The sequence below is a fragment of the Lepidothrix coronata genome, unplaced genomic scaffold (assembly GCF_001604755.1).
Source record: "Lepidothrix coronata isolate B3197 unplaced genomic scaffold, Lepidothrix_coronata-1.0 Scaffold20, whole genome shotgun sequence".
NCBI classification, from domain to species: domain Eukaryota; kingdom Metazoa; phylum Chordata; class Aves; order Passeriformes; family Pipridae; genus Lepidothrix; species Lepidothrix coronata.
Window position 1 is genome coordinate 4899419 of NW_016690200.1, and position 21875 is coordinate 4921293.

Below are 21875 nucleotides of genomic sequence, written 5' to 3' on the forward strand. Positions count from 1 at the left end.
CAGGCAGGAACCCATGAAAAGTCACACGCCATCCCGAAGCATCCAGACCATGTTTCCAAAAAAATGTTCATTTCAAGAAGTTTGGACCTATTTCACTTCAATATTTACTGGAAAATCTGCCTCATGTCAAGCTGAGCAGCAGTGTCAGAGAGACACTGAATAGTCCCCTCTGGAAGAATTATCCACTAAGCAGATAAAAACTAATGTCTGTGACAAACAACAACCTTTTGTCAAATCAGCACATTTTAAAGACCACATTTTTTCTCAGCCTAGGCCACAGTTCCTATTTGTGCTTTCACACCATTGCTTTGAGACCTGATAAGATGCTATCAACAGGTCCTCTAAGTACTCAAGAACCACTTTAAGGGGAATCACTAGGGCAATTACCATAAGCAGTGAAAGATATGGTATTTATTGATGGGAGATTAATATTGGCCACAATGCAATTGATTTTTTTCCCTGCAGCTTTATTTTCAAGTTCTTACAGTGTTTTGTGGCCTGCTGTGGTCTTTCAGGTTTCTTTCTCTTTTAGATATGAATTTATTTTTAACTATCATTCTAATTGGTTGGAATTGTTCCAAGAGTCTCCAATTTACTCTTAGTGTGTTTGATATAAATTGCTCTAATTTAATTAATAAAAGGAATGATGAGTTGAAGAAGCTGGGAAGCAGGATCTTTGTGTTATCAAGTTTCGACATAAACATCCTAGATGTAGTAAGGCAGATCTTTTCCATTTAAGGCAGATGTGTCTGAAAGAGCCATGAAACTAACAGCTAGACCTAATTAAAGGACTTAGGTATGTACAAGGTAGGTGCTGCAATGCCTGCATTTTAGGTGCTTGGGACCGTAAAAGAAATCCTAAACCTGGAGTTCGGCTACTCATTATGAAAGTGAAATACTTTTGGCTGAACACTGATCAGCCAAAAAAACTGACTCACTGAGCAGCTTTAAGCCTTCCTGCAGAAATGTGAAAAACAAAGGGCTGCGGAAGGGCAGACACAATTTTCCAATAAATTTCTTCACCTAAGTGCTTCCAAAGGCTAAAATAGGCCAAATCTTGGGATTTTTTTTCAATGAGTGAGTGCACATGGAGGTAAGTGCAGTGTTAGATGGTTGTCAAATAGTTGGAGCAACTACCCATGAAGTAGGCAAAGAGTTTTGTCCTTCATGAACTAAAGAGGATGCTGTATGTTCCTCCTTCCTTAGCCCCATGTATGGTAACACAAAGGCCACTGAGACCTGTTCTTGGACCTTCTGAACATCAAACATCGTAGAAACATAGAACCATGGAATCATAGAATGTTTTGGGTTGGAAGGGATCTAAAAGAAAATCCAGTCCCAACCCCCCTGCCATAAGCAGGACCACCTTCCACTAGACCAGGTTGTTCAGGGTCCCCTACAACCCAGCCTTGAACACTTCCAGGGATGGGGTATCCACAACTTAAGATCACATAACAGGGCTGGTCACTGAGCAGGGACTGAAGATCCAGGCTATGGGTGTAGACACTTGTAGTGGCATTTAGACACTTCTGTCCTTTCTTCTTACTGAAGCTTTGGAAATGCTGCTTTTACTTGCTCCTAGGGAGCCATAAAGTAAAATCAAGTAGATCTTCAAGAATGAAATTACAGAAGAGAATTATTAAAATGTGACAATTTCTGAGTGCCAAGAAGCAGACCTGGTGCTCATTGCATAGTACACAAAATATCTTAAAATAGAAACTCCCTGGAGTGCCTTTAAAAAAAAAAAAAAAAAAAAAAGTTCCCCAAGACATTTCCTTTAATTAGACCAAGAAAGCAGAAATTTAGATATTAAAATCTAAAACCAAAATATTTTTATTTAATTATTTGAGAAAATGTAATTTTATTTTTTTTATCACCTTTTAATTCTGTCTAAAAAATATTGAGAGGGGACATAAGTCTTGCTAAAGATGTCTTCTGATAGATAAACCCATGAGTTCTGAGAAGTTCCTTAAGATAAAGGAAAATATATTTTAAACTTAAAAAAGGGTTCTATTGAAACACAAATCTTAAAGATCTTTTAAAAGTAAAAGAGATATTTTCAGACTCACTTTAGAATTAAGCAGAATCAAAACCAGGCAAAAGACAATTTTTTTAAATGTTTTTTTCCTTGCATTTAAGTCTTTCTTTAGTTCTGCTTGTCTTTGAAAAATGCAAAACACTCTCTCGCCTGCCAAAAAGCCCCTTGTGGCAAGCACAATGCCTTTACTGGCCAACATGCGGACGTACAACTTCCCAACCTTGCATTCTTTGCTCACACAAAATTCCCATTGATTTCAGTGGGAGTTCTTCACAAAAGGATGGAGTCTTTGGGTTAATGCAAGACTACGAAAGGGGAGAAAGTGCTTACTGTACTGAGAATGTGCATCTGAATTGGTTTTATCACAGCTGGCAGGGCAGTAAAAGAAGTTTATGCACAATAAACAGCTCTTGTGGTTAGAGTGACGTTGTTCATTCCTAGCCTAGGATTTGGAAGGAGTTATTATTTAATAAAGTTTAATTTGATGAAGAGAATATTTTTAACGCCCTAAACGGCACTCTATGAAGATGACTGATAGGCCCAGCCCACTCACAGAAAGAAATGCAATTAATTGGCTTAATGAACTCACCACATTAATTAGCTAATGTCTGTGCAGTTTCAGAATGCAACTGAATGGGCAAATCCTGGAGAAGTTGTGCTCTGGACTAATTCCCCCCAAGGTCCCTTTGCTCTTCTCTGGTTGTAGAGGGTGGTTACCAAAACGGTCAGGCAGGATAGACACAACACTTCCTTTGCATGTAGAGCTTGGAGCAGGAGAGGTCAGCTCCATTCATGAAGCATCCAGTGCCATAACGGAGAGGAGAGATGGTGGGAGAAGCACTAATGGCAGAAAAATGGGTATTTCTTGCACGTACAATGAACGGCAATTTTCTGCATGGACCTGTGAGTGCTGGAATATAAGAGCCCAAATGTGGCTTTTCCAACCACCTGGTTTCCCCTTGGACAGGTCTGCTCCTGCCAGGACGGATCGAGGGACACATGCCAGCATATTTAAACGTACGACGTGACTCAGAGTGGCCAACAATGTCAAACCAGGTCTCAGTGTGCACTCGACGCTGGGTTTTGGGACAGGAGCCCTTTGTGAGTGCACTCAGAGCTGGCTGGCATAGACCTTAATCAGATTGGCCCTGACTCAGGTGCCATGTAGAGTGGGCAGGAATGGATGGTAAAGCATCTCACAGCTTCCCATGGAAGGAAAGTCAGGCTGAAAATGGGATGGGTGCAAACACCGAACTGACAAAGTGCAAGATTGGAGTTAAACGAGGGTCTGCAATGAGCAGGGCAGCAGACTTAACAGGCCACCTTTTCCTCACCAGCTCCAACCTCAGACCTGAGATACAGAAGCTGGGAATGGTTAAAAAAACCCTGGCTAAAATGGCACTAAAGACATTTATGACCAGCTGGGATGAGGGCTACATTAGCTAATGTCTGCAGGTTGTTAGGAGGTCATCTGATAAGCAGGTGCCATAAAACATATTTTAGTTCACTTCCTTTTTTAATCTCCCTGGTGCAAAGTATATTTAGAACAGGGAAACCCCACAGAAGCAGGACACTAATATGTGACACAACTCTGCAGCCTCTCGATATCCTACAATTTTATCAGATGATCAAAGAGGAAGCAGTGAGCTGGGAGATGGAAGTACTGCTCATTCACCTCATTTGGCTGCCTCGTAGTGGGAGTTTTGCTTGTGTGAAGACTGACGGATCAAGGGGAAGAAGAAAAAAAAAAAGAGACACACTCAGTGTTAAAGGGAAGCCTGTTTATGCCTATAAGTAAGAAAGCTTGCTCAAGAATAAGTTAACTCTTGCTAGAGGATTATACCTGTAATGCTGGCAATTCTGGCCTCTGCATGAGCTGTAATATCTACTTGCATTACCTCACAGGGTGTTATGGGCCTTAATTAATTAATGTTTGTAAAGCGCTTTGAAATCCTCGGATGAAAGGCACTATAGAAGTGCAAAGCAGTTATTAATATTAATATTGCATAAGTGGCTTGGCTCCCTTCGCACCACAGAGCACACCAACTCCTGCAAGGGCTGCAGCCCTGAATCAGCAATCTTCATACCACCAGGCAGGAGCCTCCCTTCTGCCTCCTCCTCTGATCTCTTTCTTTAGGACTTCCATGGACTCTTCTCCATAAATCCCCAACAGCCCTCTTATGCCTTTTCTCATGCAGGAGCACAGGCAGTGAGAACAGCACTTTTCAGCACATCACTCCAGTCTGGTCGTCCTCTAGGCAGGAAGCTGCAGGCTGAGCAGACCTTGGAGTGATTAAAAGCTCTGTGTTTGGGAGGTGGGACTTTCGAGTTCTGGTTTTTGCCTTGAATACAAGACATTCGAAGCCCCACTTCTGCAATGCAGAGAACAACAGGGTTGAACTTTGGTGTGTCATAGAAACTTTAATGCAACATTGAGACACCACTTTCAATTTTAGTCCTAAGCAGAAAACAGTGAAGCCCCTCAGTAACGCTGGTGCCGCTCCAGATTGTTTCATATTTTAAAAGAAATAAAAAAGTATTAAAATATATAGGTTATTTCCAAAAACATTCTTTTTTCTGCTGAAAATTTCCCACCCAAAAGCCATAATCACACACATAAGCTGAGAGTCCTCCACCTCTCACAGGAAACATGAATGCGTTGGAAGAATGAGTCCATATAATAAACTATATGCATATTTTTGCTAGTTAGATTCTCGTTTGTTGGTCTGTGCTGGTGAATGACAACTACACAAGAAATTGAAAAGAAGGTAATTGTCATTTTATATAAATATTCCATGAAACCATCTCAAGGTGAGTCAATTTAAGGTGATGAAACAGCTCTAGGATGGTTTTGGTCAGTACAAATTCTTCCTAATTTGTCTTGAAATATTACCTCTGCGATGAACTCTGAATAGTAGTGATAGTGAAACAACAATAATGATAATATCAAACATACTGAAGACAATCCCATTCATGAGTACACATGCAGTTATGGGAGGTTATTTTTAACTTAGATGTGCAAAAATAAGCATCAGTGTGAACAACTGGGAAAAAAAAAACAATTTCTTATTAATTGAAGAAAAAACCAGATATTTAATCATCAGAACTGAACAGTTTTCCCATCAACACAGTAACAGATCACAAACTAGTTCCCCCTGCAGTAGCTGCACTGGCTGCCTATAGCATTAGCACTAGTTTGTACTTGTTTATGTCAGTGAGGTAACATACAAGTTAAAAACAAATTGGGCTAATGCACTTCAGCAAAACTCTTCTTGACTTTGAAGAAAGTTTTATCTGCGTACAGAAGGCGAGCTTGACTCAGAAGTGAAAACAATACCCTGCCAGTTCCACGTATCTGCCTTCACAAAGGAGGCAGGGAGAGCTTCCCAAGCTCCTTACCACAAAGAGTATAACGTTTGCAGAGATTAGGAACTGCTGAAGGCAGCTTCAAATCTCAGTTTGTTACACGCTTTGCTGCAGTCTTGCTGTAAGGCAAAAAAAAAAAAAAAAGGTGGTTCGTTGCACCGAGCGCAATTTGCTGGAGCAAAGGAAATGGTGCGTAGGATGTTTTACCAAAAGGAGAGCAATTTGGCCCAGCCACTTCATTGCCTGGTGAGCACAGCCCAGCCCAGGAGTCAGGGCACATGGGTTTCTTTCTTGGCTCTGCCACTAACTCCTTGCATGGCCTTGGGCAAGACGTGCAACCTTGAAAGCCTGTTCACCCCCCAAAATAAGGATGATTATAGGAATTAGAAGGCAATTCATTAATGCATTAATTAACAGGCGGTGGGATGTTAGAGGCAGAGCTGTTCTGATTCACCCTGGCAGCCAGACAACTCTGGTCCTATCAGCACCACTGCAGGGGCTTCCCTCCCCAGTGAGACCCCGGGAGCGGGGCAGGGGGAGAGCACCACTGAGGCGAGAAGGGAATTCAGACTCAGCAACTTAGAGTTGCCCTTTTTTCTCAGGCAGAGGGAACTGAGAGAAGGGTACGGATCTCCATTGTTTGCAAAGAGCCAGTCCCATGAGGCTGCTCGGGTTGAGATTTATTTTTGTTGCCATTTAAATTAAGTATATAGGCAATCCTGAGGCCGTTTGGACCAGATCCAGCGTGTGCAAGCACCATGTTTGGAACAGGGTGGGAACTCTATTTGCGTTCAGAGACAGAGGAAGCACTTTAAGCTGTCTATAAGACAGATGCCAGGGACCTATACTGGAAGGTGCTGAGCATGCACTGGTTAGCAGGGAATATGATTGCTCTCTATAAATACATTGCAGGGAGGGGAAGGTGGGCAAGTGCTGCAGAGGGAAATGAGCTATTTAAGCAAAAGGACAATGTTGGCACAAGAACAAACTGGCCGTAAGGCTGGAAATTTGAAGATTTCTAAACATCAGAGGAGTGAAGTTCAGGAAAAGCCTTCTATGAGAGAGGAGCAGGGGGCACAAAAACTAATTGAAAGGCACTGGCAGTAGGTTAACTGCTGTGACCTAGGAGCTGGGTTGCTGGCAAGAACAAGGGCGTGGTGGATTTCAGAACAGAGATTGACCCTTCCAGGAATGACTGGGAAGGGCCCTGAAGAGCTGGGCTGTGCATTCACAATAAAGCCACCAAAGTCAAGGGAGTTTCTTTGAGTTTACAGTAGACTGGAAGTGGGCAGGATTTGGCTTTGCATGCTGAAGCCCTTTATCTATACAATATTTGCTTACTCTGACAATTATTTTGCTGCCGCTGTTCAAGGGTCTTCCTGGGAGAGGCAATAAATGCCAGGTTAAATAGAAACTCTGAGAAACATTGTCACTGGAACATGAGGGCAAACTCTTTTTTCTTTCTAAGTGCAAAGCTTCAGTGTGTTCTTCTTTACCAGAGGACTTAAATATGTGCTAAACTGCCAATGTTATGCCTTGGACTTTGCTTTGTGGAAGGACAGGTTGTGCTATGAAAAAGCTTTTCTGCACCAGGAACACCATGCTGAAAGAGTGACATAAAGACCATTTCGTCCTCTCCAGGTATTATACAGCCTCCTGAAACCACTAAAAGTCTAAGTATGAAGGCAGAATAGCAATAATAACAGTGGAGCAAAAAGTATGAACTCCGATCACTCATTTGTTATCATTTCTCAAGGGGATGCTCATTTCAGAGAAGTGCTGTCATCACTGGAAAGTGGGGATGCTCAGCACCTCCTCAGGAAGCATCTTTCAACAAATTAAGGGTCAGTGCCAGAGTCAAAGTGGACCCCATTGAATAAAGAGGTGACAGGCAGAGCTGCTAATCGCCCCAGTGATATCCAACTGGCTGGCACCACAAAGAAACCTTCCATAATAGCTTGAGTCTCATCTCTCAAGCATTTGTATAGAAGACATAAAAGCAAGAGTTGTTTGCAATTCATTTTACACCCCAGTGCCACTCTCAGAAGTTGCTCCTGGGGCTGCTCTCCCTTCAATGAAAAATGTTCCAGAGCAGTAATTCCCACTGGTTTTTTCAGTCGAGACTGAAATGACTCCATCGGTGATGGTACACTGCCCTGTACATGGAGCCTAGTAATGTGAAATTGCTGTGCACTGCCTCTCCCTCCCAGCCACATTTATAATGCTTATTAGGAAAGCCAGCTGCCAGGGCTGCTGTAACTAACTCTGTTGTTGGTGTCTCTCTTGAATTGCCTTGGCTTGCGTTTCCTACTCAGGCACCCAAGGGCAAGGTTATGGGGTTCCCTCCTATTCAGCCATCATTATTATTATTATAGCTGTTATTATTATTATTATTATTCATTACTAATATTAATTATGCAGCATGCGGTAGTGCCTAGGAGCCCCAAACCATGGCCCAGAACCGCACTGCACCCAGCCCTTTACATGTGCTGCACAGAAAGACATTCCCTGCCCCAGAAAAAGTACATGAGCTTGTAGTGGAGCAACAGAGGGAAGAATTTGCTACCTTGAGGCCAAATTCACCACGGCATGAAAAAATGCACCTCCCTTTAAATACATCTTTACCCTGTGAAACACATCTGTACAAGCTAGAGCAGAATTCATTCCCTTGAAGGGCAGAGACGGCATAAAGACAGAGCCTGAAGATAAGGGTTGTGGGTTTTTTCTTACACTGTTAATAGATTTATTTGGTCCAGGACTATAGATTTGGGGTTGTTTTTCAAATCATTAGTGCTGCTGAGAGCAACTGATGTCCTGCAGCCTTATGTCAGCAAGAATGTCATGGCATCAAGGGTTGTATGAAAGCTCGGCCTCAGATAAAACAAAACACAGCACACTTCCAGCCCCACACTTGTGGGGAAATACTCTAAAGTCACATTGATCAAAGACCTATGTTTAATGTTTAAAAGAACAAATTTTTCTTATTTCAAAACATATTTGTGATATGGTTTTGTGGGCATGGTAGTATTCAGTTGAAGGCTGGACTTGATCTTGGAGGTCTTTCCAACCTTAATGATTCTATAATTCTGCTGATGATTTGCAACATCTTTCTTACTGCACTATGAAGAGAAGGCCTCAAAGTAGCTCCCGTATTGCTTAAGAAGGTAAGGTGCACAATTAGTTTGGATTACTGTATTTCATTATTTCCTTAGGATTTAGTCTGCAGCAATTAGAGAATACACATTTTGCACGTAGCATTACACAACGCACTCCGACACCTGTGACGAGCCCAAGGAGCTGGATCCTGCCTGCCTCTGCAACAGCCCTGCTGCGGAAACCTGCCAAGTTACTTCATTTCTCTTTGCCTCAGTTTCCTCCTCTGTGAAACAGGGATGAGTGTAATTTATTGTAATTCCTTTGTAAACTGTTTTGAGGTCTGCTGAGCTCTGTGATTTAAATGAGCGAAAGAAGTTTGACACAAGGAAGAACTGAAAAATGATGCTCGCAACAGCATGTTCTCATTTCCCTGCAACACTGACGCTTGTCCTGCAATATAACAACATGTCACTTCAAAATTTACTTTAAACATTAATTTAATTATTACTTTAAAATGAAAGTGCCAGACGTTTCAAGTCATGGGAAGCCTGTGTATTAACACCTCAAGGCCTAGGAAGCTTTCAGCTCTAAATACTGATGGTCACTTGAAAGGTACTTTGGCACCTCTTAATGAAGGGAGTGTGTGTTTTTACATCTCGCAGTGGTTTAAAGATTGTTTATTTTTCTGATTCTTTGGTGGGTAATTGAATATATTTTCATGTGGAAATCGAGCTTTTCTGTTGCTTTCAGAAAGCTTTAAGAGAATTGCAGATGAACAATATGATTCAAATTTTCTGATTATTTAGAAATAAAGAGCAACCCATTCTGAAAAATTCTTGAAAGGGTGCACCCCGCTCTAAGTGCGGATGGAGTTCACTGTTTCTGGCACTAACACTCACATGTGTAAAATCTGGCAGCAGCTCATATATTACAAAGAAGAGGGTCAGCTCCTGAAAAAGCTCAGTCTCGTTGACCAGGTTGTACGGATTTCCAGGTATCAGGCTACAGGTGAGGACATTTTATATTTGCCATAAAGACTTTACAGAGTAATCAACAACAACAACAGCAAAATCAAAACCAAACAATCCTTTGAGTGAAGAATCTTGGCTATTTTCCCTCCTTTTTAGTGGATGAAAGTGATTATGAGTGAGAGGCAGTTTCAACCTAAGCCCCTTCTCCTGTCTTAGTTCCATGGAGCAATAAATACTTTTGGCTACAGAAATAATTAGTAAAAAATGATAACAAAAAATGGTAAGGAGTATCCACTTACCTCACACAGAAAATGAAATATCATGTTAAGCATGTTATGACAATAATGTTATCATTATTATAACAATAACTGCTTTCTAACCCAGGACCCCAGGAAGGGGCCTAGAACTAAGTAAATCTCATGTCTAAATAGAAAATTTAGTCTCTTTTGGCTTCCCACGTAGTCAACAGAGGGAGAAAGACTTATCTAGGAGACAAAATTACTCCTGCTTCAAATTATCGTTCCTGAAGTGTCAACAGCAGTTTCAAAGCGAAGAGAATGGGTATTATTTCACAGCTGGGAACCAAAGCACAGCAGGATCAGGGGATGTGCCTTTGTTCCCAGTCCTGGTGTCCTAAACACACTGCGTGTTGGGTACAAAAGACATCTGGAGACCAAGATGTTTTCTTCTGATAAATTTATAGAATCATAGAATCATCAAGGTTGGAAAAGACCTCCAAGATCATTGAGTCCAGCCATTAACCCATCACTGCCAAGTCCACCGCTAAACCATGTCCCTAAGTACGACATCTACAAGTTTCACATCAACACTTCTAGGGACAATGATCCCATCACGTCCCTGGGCAGCCTGTTCCAGTGTTTAACAACTCTTTTAGCAAAGAAATTCTTCATAACATCCAATATAAATGTCCCCTGGTACAACCTGAGGCCATTTCCTCCTGTCCTATTGCTTGATACTTGGGAGAAGAGACCAACCACCATCTGCTACAACCTCCTTTTAGGTAGTTGTAGAGAGTGATAAGATCCCCCTTGAGCCTTGTTTTCTCTAAACTAAACAACTCCAGTTCCCTCAGCCACTCCTCATAAGATTGTACTCCAGACCCTTCATTAGGCTGGCAGCAGAGTCCACTTCCCTCTCCCCACAGACATTAACTTGCAGGATAATGGGTGTTCTTGGGTGTTCTTAGAAGGCTGATGCAGAATTTCCCAGCCAGAAAAGCCATTGGTGCATTAGCATGACCTAATTCTGCCCACGTTTCATTCTGTGTAGTCACCTCAGAATTAAAGAGCTACAGCTGATGAGAAAACAAACACTGTAGGTGGCCTTGGTTCCCCCTTACACATAAAATGGTTGAGTTCCTTTTTGGAAGATAAAAAGCAGCCCAGCACACTGGAACTGTTGCACTACCAAAACTGAGGTGTCTCTCTGACCTTCCTGGTCTTTACACTCAGTGTTTAACTAACAAAGAATGAGACTTCTCCAAAAATTGTTTCTAAAATGAACCAGCCCAGAGAAAATTGCTTTTTACCATGTTTGTAGACAGAGCCTTAGGAGACCAACTAGGTAACTTCAGTACCTTAGCTGAGCACTCAGTTATGAGCTTCAGTGAAGGAGAAGCATGCAGATAAAGGAAGAGTCCCCCCCTTACTCAAAAAATTAATCCAAGCCATACATGGAGGCTGCCTCATATCAATACCCAGCAGGATTCAAAACATTTCTAATGGCCAAAAAGCATGTGTTTCTCTGGGGGTAAAATTCTTCCACCTGAGACTCTTCTAATGAAACATGCATGTATACCAAAACTGAAAGGATGTCTGAAAAGACCAAAAAGGGGGAAAAAGGCAACTTGAACCACAAGGAATGCACTGAAATCCAAATTACAGAAACCTCAGAAAGAGAACTAACAGCAACTGCATCACCCAGATTCCAGTTGTATCTCATTAGTGCTTTCCCACACAGGGACAGCAAAGTGAAGGCAAGTCAGCTAACTACAGGTGTGAAGTCAGTGCATATAAATTAAAGCACATGTGCATGTTTTCATTTAGGATTAAAATGCCTTTAGTGCTTAATCCTCCTCTGAGGATTAAACTACATCAATGTAAGGCGACTTTATTCCTGAATGAGGGCATCCCCACAAGGGCTAAATGTCTTTAGCTGGTGCACGTTGACTTCACACCTTTGCTCATTCACTTTCCTGAGTGTCCCTGCAAATGCATGGCCTGGGAACACTTGGCTGCAAAGGGCCAAGAAAGGGGGGGACCAAAACTGCCACTAATGGAGATATTAAGGTTGACCCCATACTGAAGTTATCCCTGTAGCTGGTTTGCTTTGCACTTCAAGCCTGGCTGTAGGAAGGAATTTCTTCTCAAGGTTGTACATGGCCCGGTGGCAGTGTACATCCAATTGCATGCTCAGGTCAGAAAACGTGTTGGGTTTTTGACATAATCCAAAGGGATTTCTTCAGTGCACTGAAGTGAAATTGATGTGGCTGCTGATGCTGCTTTTTGCTTTCTGAATGTTGTGTTCTGTTTCTCATGGTGCAACCACCTCTGTCCAGATATAAAGGATCTTTCTGCCAAGAGTCATAGAATCATAGAATGGTTTGGGTTGGAAGGGACCTTAAAGATCTCCTAGTCACATCCCTCCTTCCACGGGCTGGGACACCTTCCACTAGACCAAGTTGCTCAAAGCCCCATCCAACCCGGCCTGGAACTCTTCCAGGGATGGGTCATCCACAGCTTCTCTGGGCAACATGTTGCAGTGTCTTACCACCCTCAATGTAAAGAATTTCTTCCTAATATCTGATCTAAATCTACCCTGTGCCAGTTTAAAGACATTTTCCCTTGTTGCATCATTACATGCACTTGTACAAAGTCCCTCTCTATCTTTCTTGTAGCCCATTCAGATACTGGAAGGTGGTACAAAATCTCCTCAAAGCCTTTTCTTCTCCAGGCTGACCAACCCCAACTCTCTCAGCCTGTAGCAGAGCTACTACAGCCCTCTAAGAATCTTTGTGACCTCCTCTGGACCCTCTCCACCATGTCCATGTCCTTACATCAGGGGCCCCAGAGCTGGACACAGTACTCCATCTGAGTTCTCATGACAGCAGTGTCCCTTCCCTTGAGCTGCTGCTCATGTTTCTTGAGATGTAGCCCAGGACATGATTGGCTTTCTGGGCTGTAAACATGCATTGATGAGTCATGTTGAGCTTCTTGTCCACCAGCACCCCAAGTCCTTCTCCCAGGGCTTCTCTCAATCCTGTTCTCTACCTAGCCCTGTGTTTGTGCTTGGGATTTGCCCCAACCCACGTGCAGGATCTTACATCATGAGAAGGAGACCGATGAAAATTTTACTTTGAGTCTTTCTTGGTTTGCTTTTCTTTCTTTCCACTCCTAAGTAACTGTGGAAAAAGGTGGCTAACCCTTAATGTGCACTGGATCTGTAAGAGCTTTGGTAAGAGCAGTGTATTTGGTGAAAACCTGAAAAGTTTTTTAGAGGAGAGACGAAAGAGTGGCAGACACAACAAGGGACTGAATTTGATGGCTCAAAAATTTCTTTCCAGTCCCATCCACGTAGTCTCACAGGAAAGCTATGCACATAGAAAGTAGGTGGTTGGTTTCAATGGATGAAAACTGTGAGTGTTAAGGCCCACTCACTCAGTGATAACAGCTTCTGCATCTCTCCTCTGTTTCCACGGCATGCAAAGCCTTATCTTAACCTAAGCCACAACTGTGAGTGCCTGACTGTAAGCGTGGACCAAAATACAAGCATCTCTCCTCCTTTCCAAGGTGAACAAACTGAGGCTCACAGCAAGGAGAAAGAGGAGGACAAAGGTGCCACAGAAACCTGCAGCAGGGATGGGAGAAAATCCTGTTTTGTTTCCCCTTCTGTGCCCAGTGCCACACTGCCTCCTCACTATTGCAAAAAAATCACACAAACAAGCCTTTTGCCAGGCTGGTTTCCAGCTCTCCAATGTCTGCGCTCAAAAACAAGCGTGGCATGTTCCACCTCTGCTGAAGAAAATAAGGAAACAACTGTGATAAGGGAAGGACGGGTCTGAAGTGGTGAACCAGGGTAACGGCTCTAACCACACCAGGAACTGAGGTGCAGCTCCCCGTCGTCAGGGCAGGTCGCAGCCAGGAAGGTGCCTCTCGGCTGCTGTTTGCTCAGCGCTGGCACTCGGCGCGTCCTGGCCACAGCAGGGATGGGAGCTGCAGCTCCTGCACCCATCAGCTACAGTGCAAGGCAGACCAGGGCCTCTTCCAGATCAAACACACGCTGATCCCTTCTTTCACTGCAGAGTAACCACAGCTACGTCCTTCAGCTGCCCTGATCAAGATTTCAGTTTTACCACACTGCGGGAGAGCAGCAAATTAACTTTTTGCCTGGGCAAGTGCTCCATCGAGCTCTGTCTGTGTTGTCTTCATGGCTGTGTCATGAGCAGGAAGGATTCAACAGGTGGCTTTGCTGTGAGAAAGGTGGCACTCTTGTCCTGGCTACCTCACACAAGCCTCGTTTTTCCTCCTTGAAAACAAAGTTCTGGACACAGCAGGGAAAAAGCGATTTCCTCTAGTTGATGGTGGTGTAGGCATGAAGAAACACAACTGGGAATTTCAACCCACCCAATGACTTGTGTGTTTGCTGGATAGGGAAGCCAACTCCATACCATATCCTTAAGTGCCCACCTGCAAAACTTGAATTACCAAGTGGCCAACTCAACTACCGCAGGAGAGGTGGGGGTGGCCCTTCAGTCTCTTCAATATCTGCATGAATCCTGGGATGTTACTTGCTCTCTCTTTAACCATACTGGAAATCCACAGTCCTTCCTTGCATGCTTAAATTTTCCTGAAACTCATCTCTTCTGGAAAGGATTTGAGTTCTTCTGCTTGTTTTCAAGGCCCTGACATGACCTAAAGATGAGCACAGTCTCATTCCAGCAAGACACTCTGTTTTCTTCTAGGGGAATGTTCCTCAGGGTAAATATCCATCTTCACTTTTGTTCTCACCGGGTCGTGCTGGTAAAACAGCAGCAACCAGGACATAACAGGGCACTAAGGACAAAGCACAACACGAAACAGTTCCTCCCAAAAGGAGGATACAGGCAACATGACTATTGAGCAAGCCATACAACCTTACAGTAACACCTGTAAACCCAAACATGTAGGGTTTTTTTCACATCAGGCTACTGCATGTATATCTTTGTATATAGTACAACAACATCAAAAACAATGCTAAGAAAGACAAATCCAGGCACCCTGGGTTCACCCACGGTGATGGCATCTCTGAGTTTTGAATTCAACATTCTCCACACGTGGGAGGTCCCACTGCCGCTTGGGTCTACTAGTCCATGCAGAGGATTTATGCAGAGAACCAGGAGGAAGAGATGTAGACCACCTGCCACCACGGCCATCATCACCAGGATCTCCTGCTGGTAGAGTGGAAAGTCCAACAGTTTAACGACAGGGGAAACTGGAGCCTGCAGACCATTGTAGCTTAGAACAAACACTGTACATAGGCCACCTCCAGTTCTCCAGAGGCAGAAACAAGGCACAAACGGGCCATGCTGGTGCCAAGAATGTCCAACACAGCGTCTAGTAAAGCAACTGAAAAGATTGCAGAGGCTTTCTGGAATGATCCCTTAATGCTTTTATGATTAAATGTAGGTGTGACGGGTCCAAACCACCTCCTCTCACCTCCTTAGTGCAGCAGAGGCCGTAACACCTGCGGACGCGATACTGCACATGGCAACATGCTCACTCTGCCAAGAGACACGAAACTGTGTTGACTGAAAAATGAAAATAACCACACCTTCTGTGGATCTGGGTTAAAATGGAGAAATTGTACCTTTCTGTCTTCTTGCATGGAGAATATTTACAACAGCAGGAGGGGAAAACGTGCGTGGAAGCTCACAGCCTCCTGCTGAGCTCCATTCAGCCAGGAAGTCAGCTACACTGGCTGTGTGATGGCTGACATCCCAAACGCAGGGGAGGATGAGGGGAAAAAAATTGGGGTATCTGGGTCTTTTGTTTAGATAAAAACAAGTTGCTGGTCTCACTGTAATGGTAACCAGGTGAGAAGGACCGGCCTGGGGTACAGAAGTTACTCCACATGTCTGAAGATCTATTGCAGCCACAAGAGTCTGTTGCTGGGATTTCACCTCACCCTGTGAGGAAGAAAATGAGAAAGAAGGCACAGATTTTGGTACTAGACCCACCTGTGGGGATGCTGAGTGTGTGGGTGGGAACTGAAGAGATGTGATGCTTTCCCCAGGCCAGGCTGGAGGGAATGAGAAGGATGGTGGGGAGAGGGAAGGAGGAGAGCTGAAAGCAAAGATCCCGTTTTGTTTCCTCTCAGTTTCATTGCAATTAAGGCTCCTAATTGAAACCAGTTTTACCCCAGGTTTACTGTGGTGGTTGTTTTCTTTCTCTGCTGTTAAATGCAGGTGTTTCATACAGCAGGAAGTTGGCACGAAAGGGTAAATTTCCAAAGCACTGCCTGTACCATTCATAAGTTTATGCCTGAAGAAATCAGCATTGTGAGGAGTCCAGCTTTGCAAAGGAGATGTCAGCTGGGAGAGGAGGATGGGGGAAAGAGGAAGAAGGGGTGGAGAAAGGATGTTTGTCACAGCCAATGGATGGAGGCACTGCGGTGAAGGTGTGAGGAATGAAAGTCACAGAGCAGTTTGGCTTGGAAGGGACCTTAAAGATCATCTCGTCCCAATCCCCCTGCCATGGGCAGGGACACCTTCCACTAAAGCAGGTTGCTTCAAGCCCCATCCAACCTGGCCTTGAACACTTCTAGGGATGTAAAGGCCCAATTCTGCCTTAGTGAAGTAAGGAGAAAATTTCTGGGTTGCCATGGGGGAAGTCTTAAACCCCATCATTTTGTGTTGGATCTCTGCAGAGCAGAGCTGGCCCAGATGAAGGAGGATCTCCAGGGAGCTGTTTACCAGCCTGAAAGTGGGCTGCAACTCTGTATATGCTGCTTCACTGATGTGGAATGAGTGAAACATGAACCGAAGTAATATTAAAACTGTAGTGTGCCTACAGAGCCATAGGGGTGTGTGTGATGCTTTGCAGACAAATAAAATTCTGAAGAAAAAAATATACATATTTTACCCTAAATGAAATACCTTCACAGAGGCCTGTTGCAGACTCTTTTCCCTCATCTTCCTCAGTATCTAAAATATAGTTTAATAGTGCTTAGGGATGGAGAAAATAAACATATATTTATGGACAGTGAACCTGGAAAACACCTTACATAGTTGCTTGGATGAGAGAGAACAGCCATTCCCAGCTCAGGAGAGGATGTGATGGTGATTTTGGATGTTACTATGGGGTAGGGTAAAACCAGTTCCATGTAAACTCCTCCAATTTTGACATTACTTACTCCTGAAGGAAAAAAAAAAGCCCTTGAACCTGTGAAACAGCTTTAGAGCTGGGACACAAAGTGTGGGTAGGCCTTCTGCTAATATATTTCTGGCTGCTAAAAATCAGTCCTCTGGGTGGAAAAAGGCTCTGTGTTAGAGATGCAAGAAAGCTCCTAATGCTGAAATCAGCTCAGTGCTCAGGCTCCATCATGCTCTGCAGCTTCTATTTACCTGTAGAGCCTTGGCCTGGAGGAAACATGGGTGTTGCAGACTGAGGTGGCTCTGACACAGAGACAGGGTCCAACCTCCACTTCAGACAGACCAACACCTGCACACATCGACCATTCGATCCAAACACTCCTCCCGGAGAGACAAACAACAAACCCAAAAAAAAAAAAAAAAAAGAAAAAAAGAAAGAATACTTTGCCTAGGAAATAGGTCGTCAAGCTTTGGTTTTTAACCACAAGGGCAATCATTTTCCTATCACACCACGGCTCTCTGCCCTGTACCCGCTCCAGCAGCTGCTCCTGGGGCAGGGGCAGCCCCGGTTTCCCCAGCCAGCACCAGGATCATGTGGTGCAGCAGTGCACAACCCCATCTTGCTCAGTACAAATCACCCCCTGCTCGATTAAGCAGTGCCTCTCGGTTGCATGCTCGGCACCAGCAGGCTAATGTGATAAAACCCGTGTTTATATCACACACAATTAAGCCGTGTATCACTCAGGTGCTGTTTTCAGAGGAGTGCAGCGATGTCACGGGGTTAACCACCAACGGAAGCTGAAGCTTCAACAGCCTTTATTAGCTCAGCAAGTGCTCCTAACCACACTCTTCCTATTTGCAGAAGAGGCATCTTCTTTCATGGGCCTTCTCTTGGGCTGTGGAGGTGATATTTACCAAATAAAAACTGTTGCTGCACCTGTGTAGTTCTCATGTGGCTTTCACTCCCTCCCAGGTTAACTCATTCGTCTCAGAGGCTGTTTTAGGGAGCATTCTTCACTTTCATTTGGGTTTTCAAGAGGGAGAATGAAGGTAGAGCCTTCCTGGTGGCACCTCAGCTTTCTTCCTTGTCCTTCTCAGCAAGGTGCTTGGCTGATAGGGATACAGGGTGGTGGGTAGGTGGGAGAGGGAAGGGGAATGCCTTCAGATCTGCACAGTTTCTCATCTGCCTTGGCTGCTGTGTCACGAGGCAGACATAGCAGAAAGGCTTAGAGAGGTGAAACTGTTTCTTTCTCTGCATCTTTGGGGTCCACGCCAGCCTCCTCTTAGGCTTGTGCCAAACCGAGGAGGTGAGGGAGGTGCAGGGTTGCATGGAGGGAGTGTTTTGGGAGCGCCTGCCAAATTCATAAAGACATTAAGTAAACAACTTTATGATTCCACATGTTTTCTTAGGGGCAGAACCCACCCTTATCTACATCCAGGTCCTTCACTCCTCATTCCTGTTTTAATGCTGCTTTTGGAAGCAGAGGTGTGGGATAGACTGTTTTTTATCTAGCAAAGGTTAAATTTGCTGTCTGTATACCAGCCCTGGGAGCTGTATGGGCACAGCTGGGGTTGGCAGCAGGAGAAGGAGACAGGACCAGAGTACACTATCACCTACTGCAGACACTTCACCCAAAATTCATGCCTCTTTCAAACTTCATATTACCCACCTAAGCAGTAGTGGTCAACATGTGAAACTCTACAGGGGGTTCTGTTCTGCTGGTCTCCAGAGAGACGTTCCATGGGCCAAGTTTCTCATATCCAAGGTGTCTTTGGGAAAATACCTTCAAGCAAACCTTTTCTGAGTGTAGAGTGCTGCCAGGTGATATACCCCAGCTGCAGCAAAGCCCTGCAGTAAAGCCTCTCCCATTGCTGTGATTCTTCATACCCAAGGCTGTTGCTTCCTGCATACCAGATCAGCTCCACAAAAAGCACCTGACAGGTGAAAACACATAGCAGGACAGGAGTTGAAGTGTTGGTGTCTAGAGGTGAGAGTGACAAACCCTTGCCAATAGCTTACCTGGATCCAACAACCAGCAAGAGAAATTCAGAGAAGAAAAAACCCCAAGGGCTAATGAACACAAAGGCAGCCCCTCTGGTTTAGATGCAAATTACTGACACCTGGGAGGGTGTTTGAGGAAGTATCACCACATGATTATTCCCAGCTTTTTTCCGAGGTATCTGTTGTTTGCTATTAGCTGTAACACACTGCTCTTCCCCTCAGTGCCCATTCCTCTCAGCTATATTGTGAGTCTTGTGTTCATCATACAAAGCTCAATACACCTGACCTGAGTTCCCTTCTGGCCTCGTAATAACCAGCATCTCAATTCTGTGCCACAATTTCAAACAGAAAGGCTTTGAGATGATGGTGGTGATATCAAACACTCAAAAAGAGGGAATTCACCTTTGCAGGCTCTGACATTATCTTTAAGACAATGTAAAAATTTACCAAGGAGCAATTCTGTGTTCTCTTTTATCTGTTTTCTGATCTGGAGCATTTAGGGAGCCACACTATTAAACTCATCTTCACCACCCTGAGAGATGGACATGAGCTCTTTACAAAAAAAAAAAAAAAAAAAAAAAAGGCAGGTTTTCTTCAGTAGTCATAGAAGCTGGTGCTACTTATATCGGTGGAAACGAGCATCAGGGAGGAAAAGGGCAGCCTGGATGCTGCTCCAAGCTGGTACAATCCATTCCTTGAGGCCACCAAGGATAAACAAAGGTAAATGTGTTTCTTGCAAGCAGTTCTTCCCTTTCGCCATAGCGGATCTGAAGTCATTGCTGGATGAATGTTACAGCAAGAGAAGGCAGGACTCTTAAATCAGTTTATAGTTCCTGTTTTCCTTTCACCAGGTGGCTAATTAATCCCAGATGGGGCTAGTTACATTTCCCCTGTTAGGAAAGATGCCACATAAGAAACCCTGTGGCAAAACCCTGTTCTCCAGAACTGGAGAGACCATAAGCTGCTTTACTGTGAGCAGCTCCTCTCTCTCCCCATCATGTCCTACCTCCTTCATCTTCCCACTTTTCAGCTGGACCATGAAAACTCAGTTTCCATACTTCCCCAACCCTGAGTTGTTTCACAAACACAAGCCTCGATGTAAAGTGACAAAAAAGTCCTGTAAACATTAAATAAAAAAATTAAAAGAAAATATTTAATTTTTTCATTCAGTATTTTGTCTTGTGGCCAAGAAGGCTTAAGGATGTGGGACTTAAAATTGCTCTTTTTAACATGTTCCCTCAGAAAAAACACTGTGCCACTTTGAGAAGCAAAGGGTGCTAATAAATTATTGGAGAAAAACCACATGGCCAGATGCTATTCCCTCAAGCCCTGAAGGGAGATGTTACCAGCAGAGGTGTGACAGTACTCCAGCACTCCAAGTCTATAAACAGAACCTTAAGCAACTCATTTAAGATAAATCATTTTAGAAATGAAGCCTTTACTTACTCATCGACATAAAACCTCCACTCTTTAATTGTCTATCTCATTCTGTGAAAGTGCATTGAAAATCTACCAACATTATAAATAGAACTGCTCAGTTAACAATCGCTTTGATGTCTAAAATGAAGTCCACATCCCTACTCCCCCTGTCTACCTGTCTGTTTTTTCAGATTGTCTCTGTTTAGACCAGCATTCCTGGGCTGGTAGTGAGATGGATGTAAATGAGCTATGATGAAAGATTAATTATTCTTCACTGGAAGGAGTTTCTTACCATGTACAAAAAATTACAAAGGTTTTCTATCTCACGAGCATCCCAAAGCAGAGAAGGGAGATTATAACATCAGGGGAAAGGCCAAGTCCTCCCCGCTTCCCTCTGAAAAACAAATTGGTCTTTTAATCACAATCCTCATTTTCAAGCGCCACACAGCTTGCATATAGTCCTAATAATCTCCAAACTTTCTACTAAGGTGCTTCATTTTGGTTCTGTAGGCACTACACAGCACCAATGGCTCAGGGTGTAGAGATCAGGGTAATGCAAATACCTCACTGGTTTCTGGTCCTGAGGGATATGGGCACACACAGAAGGTTGTCCGAGTATGGCACCCAGAGCCCCTGTCTGTCCTTTGCTGAACATCTCATCCCCTAAACACTGAGACTACTGTGATGATATTCTGAATCTGAGACATCCAGATTTTATGTCAAAACCTAACTGTGCCCTATTGAAAACCCAGTCCTAGACGGGTAGGTGGGATACGAGGGATGCTGTCAATAATTGGATGTGCAAAATAGCTGAGAAAGAGCCCACCCACGTCTTGCCTGACTTAGACAAGTACCATCCACCCCTCATGTTCATAATTCCTAAAGTTGCTTCCAAAATTCAATGTGTGGGACCTGAAAAACACCTACTGTGGAGGGGGTCTGAGCACAGAAAAACTAGACCTGTTGCCAGTACACTGAAAGGTTAATTAAATGAATATGGCTTTCAGTAACTTCCAAGCTAAACAATTTGCCAAAGCATTCAAACTTGCTAAATATTGGAAGTGTTTTACCTCTATTGGCTCCATGCTCAGGCATCACAGGATGATTCGTTCTACCAATAATTCGTGTACCTGCATGTTTTAATGACAACTGAAATACCCTGGCATTTCTGGGCTAGCATGTGTGTTATGATCTATGAGCCTACACTCCCTCTACCTTCACTTTGAACTGAACTGCTTTATTAAGCAACCCCACTACCCACCACTATCGAACGTGCCAGGACCTGTGAAGTTTTCTTGTGCAGTGCTGCCTTTGAATCCCTTCCAAGACCCAACCAGTAGCACCAGTATTCAGACACTGTAGGATGATACCCACAGCCAATGAACTAAAACTTCCTTTGGGAATCTGTAGAAACCCAGGGAGCCTGTTTTGGTTTTGTGTTGTGTTGGTTGTTTTTTTTTAACAGAACCAATTGACACACAATCTGCAATCATTAGGACAGGGAGCTAGAAATGAGCATATCTGTAATAAAAATCTCTTTACACCTACCTACTTCCCCAGGAGACAAAGTTGCCTGTCCTAGAGGAATAGAACAGGGCACTCTGAAAAGAGGAA